We start from the raw sequence: 12,509 nt of genomic DNA on the forward strand, positions 1-12,509 counted from the left end.
GAGGGATAGCTCTTCCGGTCCTTTTAACGAGTTGGAAGGCCAAAACTCGGCAAACTTTTCATATTTTACGAGTCAGTGAAAAGAGCTCAAAGAAGACTCGTATTTTGAGGAACGAGTGATAAACAGGGATAGCAGCAGATTCCAGGTACAGGTTGGAATTTTCCAATCACGGCAGTATTACAAGGATGGCTAAGTGAAATCACTCTTCGCAGCTATTCCTCAAAATAGGTAAACAATCAAGTGGATGTGAATGATCGGCCAAATGAAAAGTGGAGGTGACGGTGCACAAACACGACCAAGGCTTTTATGGCTGATGAATTTACGGTCTCAATTGGTTATTTACCAGTTCATTTTTTCTGGATGAGCTTGAACTCTGGGGGGGGAAGCCTGCTCACATGCTTATGTTTATTTTTTAACGAGCATGAAGTCTGCGTTAAAACTGCTCGGTTTTGCATTTATTTTTTAACGAGCATGAACTATGCCAAAACTGCTCGTTTGATAAGGTCGAATTCATATTTTACCATGACTAGTTTTTCTTTTCCAGAGATAGTACTGTTTCATCAATTTCTGCAACAAACTTGTTAGAAACGGATAACATGAAGTAAAAATACTAATATTTCACTTTGATCTACGTAAAAAGCAATTAAAAGATGTTTTTACCTCTCATTTTACCATTTCATGTGCATTTGGTTTGTTGGAGCTTTGGAGGTGCCTCTTCCTCTCGATTTTTCACCAGCTGATTTCGGGAGATTCTGTGGACGATTTGCATACTTTTTCATGAGAATTTTGCCATTTTCTTTACCGAGTCAGGGATCTTACTCCTCCTCTTGTTTGTTTTGCAGAGTTTATTGGAGCAGAATGACTCTTACGTGGCGAGAACGAGAGCATGAAGAGGAGGACATGATTGCCCTCCATGATCCTGTTACCGTGAGCGCATTGCGGAACTGTGGCTTGCTAAAATTCTTCCGCATATCTAGCATGAGGGCACAGATACGTTTACTGCAGTACCTGCTTTATGCTTGGGATCCTGTTAACCAAGTGTTCCAGATTAGGGGCAAGTCCATCCCTTTGACCATAGTGGACATTTACTTCTTGACTGGGTTGTCAAGGCGGGGTGCCCCCATTTCCTTGTCTAGTTCGGCCCGAGGGAGCGATTCCGTGAAAGATTATATCCGTCAGTATTGTAGGGAGGGATCCCAGCTGAGCAGAGACGGCAAGGTTTCTATCCGCGATATCACTGACAGGTCTCTCAGGTCTATTCTGTACACGATTTGTAGGATGGCCGGCAGCGCATCCCCTCATGTTGCCAACAGGTCTTATGTGCAGCACGCCCTGGAGTGTCTTCAGCCGAAAGTTTTTAACTGGTGTGATGCAGTACTGGTTCAGATGAAAAACCAGTTGACCAAAGTAAAGGACGGGAAACTGAAGAATTTTGGCTTCGGTTCAGTTTTGACTGCCTTCGCTTTGGAGAAGATACCCCTGATGCAACCTCAGTACATTGTTCTCGACTTGCCATCTCCTACTGAGCCACGCATGCAGAGGTGGGTCGACCACATGTCTAGACATGCAGGTCAATCTCAGATTACTTTTACTGATGCCTTCTTTAGGTGGTTCGAGCGGCAGGATATGGCTTTTTTCGAGTATCCATATATTGGCATGGATTTCCGAGGTGATCCAGATTTGGTGCTACCAGATGGCGAGCAGTGGGGTGATCTTGGTAAATATTTTGACCTTATCACTGTTTACTGTTTTTTATTTATAATGTCCTTGTGCTTTACTCTATCAAGACTCTAATCAAACTCATGTGTGCATGCAGATGTTGGTCCCGTCCGTCCAGCAGTCCGTCCGAGAGCTCCGGCCACTGCCCCAGTAGGGGAGGCTCCTGGGAGAGCTATTCTCCGTGACCTTGACTTAGCCGAGAGTCTCGCAGCTGTGCAGGAATAGGTCGAGGGTCTTACCCTTGGGATTCCGGATGTACGGATCGACGAGCTGCCTCTACGATTGCAGCGACATACTGCTGGTGTTCCTAGACGATGGTCTCGTCTCCTGCGCATGATTGCACAGGCCGTGGCATGTTATCATGAGCACCACTAGGCTAGGGTGCACCCCAGCCGTTTTTGAGTTTTGGGGTCGTATGACCGATTTTGTCTTGGTTACAGAACATTATATGTAAACCGTAAACAGTTATATATATTTTTGATTTTCGGGGTTTATTCCAGTTTTTATGTGATCCATGTATGAAACATTGATGATGCTTCTCTTTTTATCAATTTTGCAAATGTCTATCTAACACATAGTTTGCTAATGAGTCGGTTAATGTGTTTAAGTTTCTGGAAATGTGTTGATATTGGATAAAATCAAACTATCTTTCCAAGATTTTAACTCTTAGGAACTTGCGATAAATAGCTGGATTTCGGACAGAGTAGGTACCATTGAGCTGTAGTACCACGAGCTGTGAGTCTAGCCTAACGACTAGCCGGCGTATGCCATGGGTGATGGCATCAGAGAGGAGCTTTATCAACGTGCTATACTTAGCGATATTATTCGTTGATTGACCAATACATACCCCCCTGAAACTCACTAACTCGCAACTTGGGTTAAAAATGGCCCATGCTGCAGAGGATAGGTTCCTCGAACTACGACTCGCTTCGTCAGCATATCCAACCCACGGTTCCAATGGATTTGACATCTGCAATAAGTGTAAAAAGCGGATTACTTAAACCGGAACAAACGCTTTAGCGAAAACAAAAATGTAACAAAAGCATACAGGTTACTATTAGGCATAGTAACGCTTAAGGTACAACCCGTTGCGGGGTTGCGCCAGTGGAATTCTGTCATAATCTACCAACTCGTAGGCACCTTTTGCTAACACACTTTTAACAATATAAGGGCCCATCCATAAGGACTTGAATTTCCCAGCTCCCAATTTATCGGATTCTTGGTCATAAAGCAAGACCAAATCACCTTCCGAGAAGACACGGGGTTTGACATTTTTGTCGAACTGTGCTTTGACTCGTTTCTTATGGGCTTCGTTGGCCAAGGCGGCATCACGACGGGTTTCATCCAACTGGATTAACTCCAAGAAACGAGCTTCTTCTTCTGAGGTTCCGGGGAGGAGATCAATTGCGAGTTTAAGGGACGAAATTTCACACTGGATCGGTAGGATTGCTTCTAGGCCATATACCAGTTGGAACGGTGTGAACCCAGTGGCATTCCTTACCGACGTTTGGTAGGCCCACAAAGCCGAGTACAGGATCAAATGCCATCTTCTTTTGTGAACCCCAACCATCCTTTGCAGCATGCGCTTCAGGACCTTGTTGATCGCTTCAACTTGTCCGTTAGCTTGTGGATAGTATGGAGTAGAGCTGTCGTGAGACAATCCTAGTTTGGCAGTTAATTCAACCATCATGTGATTGCGAAAATGCGATCCATGAACTGTTACTATGGCCTGTGGTACGCCGAATCTGGCGACTACATGATTAAAAAAGAATAGGGTTGTTGTTTCACCAGTGTTATCCAATGTAGGCATCGCCTTGGCCCATTTGGTAAAATAGTCAACTGCGACTATAATATACCCATGCCCCCCGGTCGAGGTGGGGTTACATTGCATGAAATCGATACCCCACTTGGCGAAAGGCCCCACAGCTATTATTGGCTGTAAAGGAGCGGGGGGTCTTCTGGTTTTGCTATCAAAAATCTGACATGCATGGCAACTTCTAACTACGGTTATGCAATCTTTGAACATGGTTGGCCAGAAGTATCCTGCTCGTAAGATTCTTTGTGCTGTAGCATATCTAGATTGATGCCCCCCACAGGTGCCTGAATGACATTCATTCAGGGCTTTTTCGGCCTCCTCATGGGTTAGACACCTTCTCAGGACCGTATCGACACCACGACGGTAAAGCGTATCACCGACGATCATGTAGTCTTTTGCTTGGTATCGAATGCGTTTTTGTTCTGAGTGAGAGGTGTCTGGCCGAAACTTTTGGGTTTGGAGATAAACTATTATATCTCCATACCACTCATCACTTGCTGATATCAGAAACAAACTTTCGTCCACGATTGATTCTTGGGAAGTGTCATCGTTGGACGGTGATGGGAGGTCACATAATAATTCTGCGAAGACTAAAGCTTTCCTTGATTTGTATTTAACAAATTCCAGATCAAACTCTTGAAGGATAGCTATCCACTTTGAATATTTACCCCCAAGCAACTGTCGCGACAGTATATAAGTCATGGGGTTGCAATCTGACAATACGGTGGTCTTCCTAAAGAGGACATAGTGCCGAAATCTTTGTATCGCTTGAACAGCCGCCAATGCTAGCTTTTCAACATGAGAATATCTACTTTCTGTATCATTTAATTTTTTACTTAAATAATATATAGGGTGTTCAATTCCATCGACTTCTTGAACTAAAACCATTGCTATGGTCGTATCTGCTGCAGCCAGATACAGGTTAAAGTCCCTTAGATAGTCTGGGGCGTACATTAATGATGCTTTGACTAGCGCTTCTTTCAAAGCATCAAAGGAAGCTTGTGCAACCTGGTCCCAGACGAAAGGTACATCCTTTTTCAGGAGACGGGTATAACCTTTAACAAGTTCTGCGTAATTTGGAATGAACCTCCTCAGAAAGTTTGCTTTCCCTTGGAGTTTCTGAATCTGAAGCAAGTTCGAAGGTGGAGGAAAATTAATGATTGCCTGCACCTTGCAAGGGTCGAGACGAATCCCATCCTTGGAGACTATAAAGCCAAGTAAACGACCAGAACCGACGCAAAACACACATTTGTGCGGATTGAGTCTTATCTTGTAGTGTCGGCAACGTAGAAATATCGCTCTTAAATGATGCGGATGATCAGTCCGCTTTTGCGAATGAGCCGGAAGATCGTCGAGATAAGGTTGAACGATGTTCTTGATGTCATGGAAAGCATAATTCATTGCTCTCTGAAACGTCGCCCCTGCGTTCTTTAAACCAAAGGGTAATTTTCGATAAGCGAATGTGCCCCACGGACAAATAAATGCAGTCTTTGACTGGTCTTGTGGGCGGATATTAATTTGATTATACCTGGAAAATCCGTCCATAAACGAAAAGATTTCACATCCGGCGCATTCATCAATTATCTGGTCGATGAAGGGTGTAGGGTAGTTGTCTTTTGGACAGGCTTTATTTACATCCCTATAATCGACGCACACTCGTATTGTTGCTTGTTTTTTCATAACAGGGACAATATTCGATACCCAATCGGTTAGAGGAACCGGGTAGATGAAACCAGCATGGAGAAGCTTCTCAACTTCTGCTTTAATGGCAGCGGCCTTCTTGGGGTGTACCTGCCGAAGCCGTTGTCTTACTGGTTTGACATCAGGGTACATCTTAATTTCATGTTCAACGATACTCGAGTCAATGCCTGGCATTTCATCATATGACCAAGCAAAGACATCTCTAAATTCGCGGAAAAGAGCTTTATATATTTCTTGTTCTGAAGGGGAACAACCTTTGCCGACATAAATATTCTCTACAATGTCTGTTTTGGTCGAGATATTTATGGCTATAGTTTCTTCTATATTGGATAGGTTTCTCTCGGAGTCCACCGTATTTACAGTATTCGTTAGGAATTCAAATACTGAAGGGTGATACAGGTCGCCTTGAGTATCTTCCTTAGGAAGGGAACGATGGTGGTTATCATCCCATGGTGCCCCCTCAATCCACATTGATTGCAGGATTCCTTCGTCACTTGCATGCACTCGTGACCAAGGATCCAAAGGGGTACCACATTCTCCTGACCTATCTACCCAAACGCTTGACGAGCATTGATTTGGGCTCGCCTCCCATGCCTGAAACATTGATTGCTACAATATTTCGATTGGGCTTGGGTGCAACACCATTGCCCGATCCATGACGAACTTGTCTTTTGCGACCTTCGTGGAAGATATCATGTTGCAGGTAGCCACCAATGGTACATTTCCTATGTACATATGATTTGGTAGCGAGAAAGTCCACTTCGCGCTTGCAGTGCCAATCACGCCATCTCCGGCATGAGAGTCAATATTCGATTTAGGAGGTAGAGGAATTGAAAATTCAGGTCTGGGGGCATCAGGTATTTTGTCGTAGAGCGTGCCAGACTGAGTATATACCAAGTCCAAATATTGAGCACGAGCGATGACTTGCTCCTCTGTTACGACTCCCCCCTTGGCCACATCTTCCGTTATAGCCGGAAGTAATGACTTTATAAACCATTCGGCTAATAGCTGATCAGGAACGTATGTTTTCACCATCCTACGACGGCGACGCCACTCATGTATATGATCAGATATGTGAGTAGCTGTCGTCTGTTTGAAGTTGGTCAGTATCTCGGTTCCTGTTTCATACCTGATAGGTAATTGAAAATGGGTTAAGAAAGTCGTGGCTAAGGAGCTGAAATTGTCGAAAGAGGCTCTTGGCAATTCTATATACCATTTAGCCGCCGGACCTGTCAATGTCCTCTGGAAGAGGCGAAGTCTTATCGAATCATCGTTCAGAGTGTTCGATGAACACCACAGATGAAAGGTCATGACGTGATTCGACGGGTCTTCACTTGGATTTCCATTGAATTTAGGAATGTCCGAGGGAAGTTTGTGAGGAATCGCTGGCCACCAAGGGGCATAAGCAATCAGATCGTTCGTCAACTGATGTAAATCGGGTAACTCTAGAGTTGCCACGAATGGCAGCTGTTGACTCAGATTAGGCGAAGCGTACCCAGGATACGATGGGATCGCCTGAGCAGTTGGCCTTTGCATACCGGCATAATGTATTTGATGCTGGTATGATTGATACGGTTGGTGGACTACCCCACTGTAAAGTGGTTGGTTTAGACCGTTTTGTATGTACGGTTGTCCACTGTTCGCAAAAATCTGCTGCTCGGTACCTTGGTACATTTGCTGGAATTGTGGTTGTTGATATTGCACCAACCATGGTTGTGATGCCATGGGTTGTTGTGCTATACTAACCACTGGACCAAGATGAGGGGTAAGGGTACCCATTTGTGCTTGTGTCGCCCCGCCAGTCGGCGCTTATGATTGAGTTGCAGGGTCAAGGGGCTGTTGCATTACAACCTGAGGAAACTGAGGTTGACATACAACAGGCACCGTTTGAACTTGCGACACGGTTACAATCGCTGGTGTCGTCGGGATGTTCGTCACAGGAATTTGTTGTTGCATAGAATACACAACTCTTGGTTGCTGGGGTAGCATAGGTATCCAACCACTTGTAGTTATTCCAGTATAACCTGAATATGGTTGTGAACTCCCGTATGGGTAACCTCCCGGAGGGGGTAACGAAAAGGCATATTGCCCCCCATACGGTGGTGGTCCGGAACCGAAAGGGTTTACCACACCTTGAGGACCGGATTGCCTAAACTGATTTCCGAAAGGATCAATTTGTTGAGTTCCAACATAGGAGTTACCGGGTATTATCCCGGGAGAACAAACAGGAACAGACCATACTGTCGTCATGGCCCCCGAAGGGGTTCTCTCTATCTGTTGAGAGCTAGGGACAGATGGTACGCCGGCGAACATTGTCGGAATGACTGCAGGGGGTTCTGCCGTCGTTGTGTCATTTGGCACAGTCCTAGATGTTGACGGTTGTTCAGACATTTTGAGTCTATCCAGTAGATTGCCTAGTGATTCTTCAGGAACTTCTCTGGGTGATAGGCTAGCTTCTGATGCAGTAGGAAGTAGAGTGATCCCTGCTCCGAAATGTGTCGGAGTAGTTGCTTGCAGATCTTCTACAATTTCTTCTATTGCGATCAGACCGGGTGGAAGAGGAAGACCGTCAGGTCCGTAGAATATTTCTGGTGCCGAAGAAGGGGTTGTTTCGACAGCGACAGTTGTTTGAGGAGCAAGACTCTCTGAACCGATCACTGATGGAACCGATTCAGTAACATAAGTATTTGCTCTTAGACTAGGATCAGTGTTACTGTCCTTCTGGGGCTGTTGAACTTCTTCAATAGGGGCAGGGTTTCCAGAAATGTTTGGAGTAACCGGAACCTCAGATGTCGTCGGAACACTTGTTCTAACTTTGACAGGAGATTTGGAACCAGTTAAACGAGATCGCTTTGCCCGGGTTGTTTTCAATTCCAGAGACAAAGACGGTTGACTCATACGTCTCCGCGAATGACGGTTCATTGATTTACTTTCTTCCACGGTTGCGGATTACTTGATCAACCAACAATGCACAGGGTAAAATGTGTTTTCGAATTGAATTATTTTTAGACGCTTTTTAAGACACAACTTGCTTTTTCATGTTTTAAGGGTCGAGAAAAAGCTAAAGATGACTCTAGTCTCCTTCGATGTATTAACAAGCCCGAAGTGACAAATGCTCGGATGGACTTTTTCAGTTATAGAGTTTGAAAAAGGCCAAAAGAAACTACTCTGGAGTTCTAGGCAGAGGGTGTGCCAAACCTTTCGCGAAACCACAGAATACGTTTTACGGTACGAGTGGTCGATCTTCGTGAATGTTGTGTTCACTGCATCGCGATTAGTAGGGCGGCCGACACGGCTTCCTATGGATAAAGGCTTTGTTCCTATAGGGGTCCCCCAATATACGCGACGGTACGCGGGGGCACAAGTCCGTATTAGTGCTATCGTCCCTCAGGAGGAATCACCCACCTTCGTAGAGATCGACGGTCACTATGTTTAACGACGCCGGTTCACGTCTCTACCTAGACCTCTACTATGTTTCGTTATGTTTCAAAGCGTTGTTATGTAAATTCAGTTCGTTTTAGGTTGATCTTGCTTAGCAGTTTGCCTTTATGGATCACCACGTGATGTATGATACAACTCATAAATGCAGTCTAAGAATGATAAGCAAGCTTTTTCAATTCTTTCAACTTATGAAAATCTTAACTACTGAGGGAAAAGAAAGACATCATCTTTTCGAACAGATCATAGAGCACACACTGATGCACTTTCCTAAATCGACATGCAAACTGTCAAAATGCACATGCACAATGCAAGTATTTCTTTTCTTCTTCCTTAATGTTGATGTATTACAAAAAAGAAAGCTGTTGTACGATCTCGAATTCAATTTCCAGCGAAAGCAGACAAGTTTTTGTCCAATAATCAAAAGAAAACCTTAAGATTCACTCGTTTCAACACAAGAAATAATGAAATTCGAACCATATAGCGAAAGCAAATGCTCAAGTAGCTATGAACAGCAATAAACTAGCTCTTAGAATCACAATGACACTTTCTTACAGGCCTAGATCCAAGAGGTCACAGCAAGACTAGTTCACTTTCGCTATGGGAAACTGTGAATGAAAGCAAGAAATACAATAAGAACAATCACGATTTCTTCATACAACTGAGGCGGAATGAAGGCAAAGAAAGGTAGTTTCAGCTGGGTATACAGGTTGACAACAGGCTGCAAAAACAATATTGAAAACTGGGCAACAGACAGTAGGGAATCCCAGTTGCACAAGGCAAAAATGGATCAGCGCAGGTACTGCACTGTCAATCTGACATGCAGCGCAGGTAGCCCCTTCGGGACCTGCGTTGCAGCGCAGGTAGCCTTCGCTGCAGCTGCACTGAAGAGACAATTCTCGTCTCTCTCAGATTCCAGGTCACAGTTTGCTCAAAAATCAATGGTTTTTGGCCAAATCAGAGGCTATCAGCCAGGTATACACTAGAGGATTATTAAGGAAGATGAACACTATCACAAAGAGCTAAAGAGAGTCCTTGTGGATCAGCTCTTCAAATCATAAACATGCCCAACACTGAGCTAGAGTAGCTGCCCTCTACTTTGCCTTCGAAGGATTCGAATGCAGTTCGATTTGGTACTCCCTTTGTTTAAGAAATGAATAGCAAGAAACACAAGCTACCAACAAGACACGCTCCCCAGTGGAGTCGTCAGTCTGTTGTGCGGAAAAGTATCCAACACGAAATGACCCTATCCCACTCTAAGGGTGATAGTTCCTTAGCAACAGCTGAAGCAAAGCTATCTAAAGTTACTTCTTTATGACATGCAAGAGATGAAAGGAAGAGATCCACTTACCGATGTCTTGCGCAAATGGTCGATCCAATCTCCTCTATTTGCCGCTTGCTCCCAGCTCCAAGTCTTCTCACGGGCCCAACTACACGAGATCCTGCGAACAAGACAAGAAAAGGAAACTACAAGAAGCATTCATTCATAATTGATTCAAGGATTAGCATAAATCAAATACGCAAATAAGACAATACACCATTGAAACACATGCGAATAGAAGAACCTCAAATGCTTTATTAATATAAGGAAGTAAGGTTCAGGCGGTGATACAACCGTAAGAGGTCCAATCCAGCATCACCTTCCCGACGGAAAGAAATCTCCTCTTCACCTCCCTCAAGCAATCACCCAATACTCTCAACTGTAAACCAACAGCAATTCTTTGCACAAAATTCCCCTCCAGATCCCATGGGATGAGATCCTTATATAGAGTTTTGGAGTGAAGATAAGTCAGCTTGATGTGTGACTTGTTGTCCTCTTCAACTCGAGTTGTTCTTCAGTCCTTGAGTCCACTCGGAGTTTCTACCTTCCACTTGGAGTTTTAGAACCTATTTACTCATCATTAGGCGAATCTTCTGATCCAAGTGTCATTTTGGAAGCTTCCTGGGCACTGGCACATTGAGAAAAGATTCCTCCACATGTCAAAGTACGCCCAGCGCAGGTAGCCTTTGTTGCACTTGCTATGCAGTGCAGGTACACCATAAAGCTTTTGACATTCAGCACAGATGCTTAGTGGAGCAGCTGCTTTGATCCAAAATTGACCTGTTTTTGAGTGTTTTTCAGTGGAGAACTGATCTGAAGTACTGTGGTTTGCTGACCTTGTTCCTCTAGGGGTAGGAACAACATGTTTAGGGACTTTGGATCCCTCAGATTATTGACATTTCGTGCTCTATGCTGTAAGGCACAAAAATGTCTATAACACCCATTAAACCCTAATTCAGTTGTTACATACCCTAATGAAGTCAACCATTAGAATGCCTCCTTCCCAAGAGATTCCATGATTGAAATCATCCAAAAACTACCTCTACGAAGATCACCGCAGGTATGCATTTATCAGGGTGCACTGTAGTGTAGCCCAGTACATTTCCAAGGTGCGTTGAAGTGCACTTGAGCCCTCTTTGGCTTGCGTTGGGCGAATTTGAGCGAAATGTGCATTGGGTTTGGAATATTCTTATCCATAGGATGCTTCTAGAAGTTTCCCAAGGCTATCAACTCCTTTGGGCTCGAAATTGGATGAGGAAGGGAGTTAACGAACATCAATCCCTTTATCCCTTCCTCCATGGAACTAAACCCTAAGTTTGGGAGGGAATTCATTATCACCATTTATGGCATAACTTCCTTCATTCAATTATAAAAAGACCACTCATCTAAGTGATGAGGGGCTGGAAATCATTGAATTATAGGGAGATGCTGTTAGTATGAGACTTGAGTTAGTTTCAAGTATTGTAATGATGTCAAAATGTCTTTCTTGTTATGAGGAGAGGATGGGATTGAACTGGAGGAGTGGCATTAAATCAAGAAAATTGGGTTGTAACTCTTCCTTTTACTAGTAAAGTGTTCAAATCTTTTTCCATATGTTTGTATTGTTTATTGATGCTCTCATATGTGTATTATGTACTTGATTCCATTTTATGTTTAATCAATAGATCATTATCATATGCTTTGATCAGTTTTTTTCTTCTGTTTGTGTGCAAGTACTTTTCAAGCGAATTAAGTACAGAAAGGAGAGACAAAATCGGTCAAAGGGAGATAAGGAGTAAGCGAAAGCTTTAGGTAGGCTTCTTTACTGTCTTATTTAATCTATTGGTCATAGAAAAGGTAGAGAATGCTTTGCACTATTGTTCTAGACTTAGCTACTAGTCTAGGGGTTTAGGCGTTTATCCATAGACACTAAAATTCCCAAAACAAGGGGGTCAAAACTACTCCAGAAGTTCAGGACCCAAAAAATTGCTAAAAATAGTAAATGTTGAAATGAACAAGGAAACAGATGAAACTAACCGGGTTGTCTAGGTGGAGTAGGCATATGGCCACCAATATCCACCTAGATCATAGGAGCATCAAGGACACATCCAAAGAGAAACACCTCAAGCATCAGCTACATTGAGACCTAATGATGCAGGAATCAATCGTTTGAGGAATATCAACAATTGGACCTACATTGCTAATCCATTTACGGTAAAAAATTTACCTTCCCCGATCGAATTTCCTTCTTAAAGGCCATAACAATGATATTTCCCCTTTTAAATAGAATTACTCGACAGTACATGTAGATCACAACTTAAATGATTCAATGTTCCAGATTAAATCGCAAATCGCAAGTCGCAAAGTTTTGATCTGGTGCTTTCGCCTTTGTATTGTTCCGATGCGATTTATTTCACCGATCGAATCGCATATTGGCCACGCAGTTTCCCCAGGCTTGAGGCTTATTACTAATCCAACTAGAATGTTGCGATGTGATATATCAGATATCGCAAATCGCAATGTTCCACAACCGGA

Source organism: Pinus tabuliformis, chromosome 8, assembly GCF_031772625.1.
Source record: "Pinus tabuliformis cultivar Carrire ecotype Pingquan chromosome 8, CPIR1, whole genome shotgun sequence".
NCBI lineage: Eukaryota > Viridiplantae > Streptophyta > Pinopsida > Pinales > Pinaceae > Pinus > Pinus tabuliformis.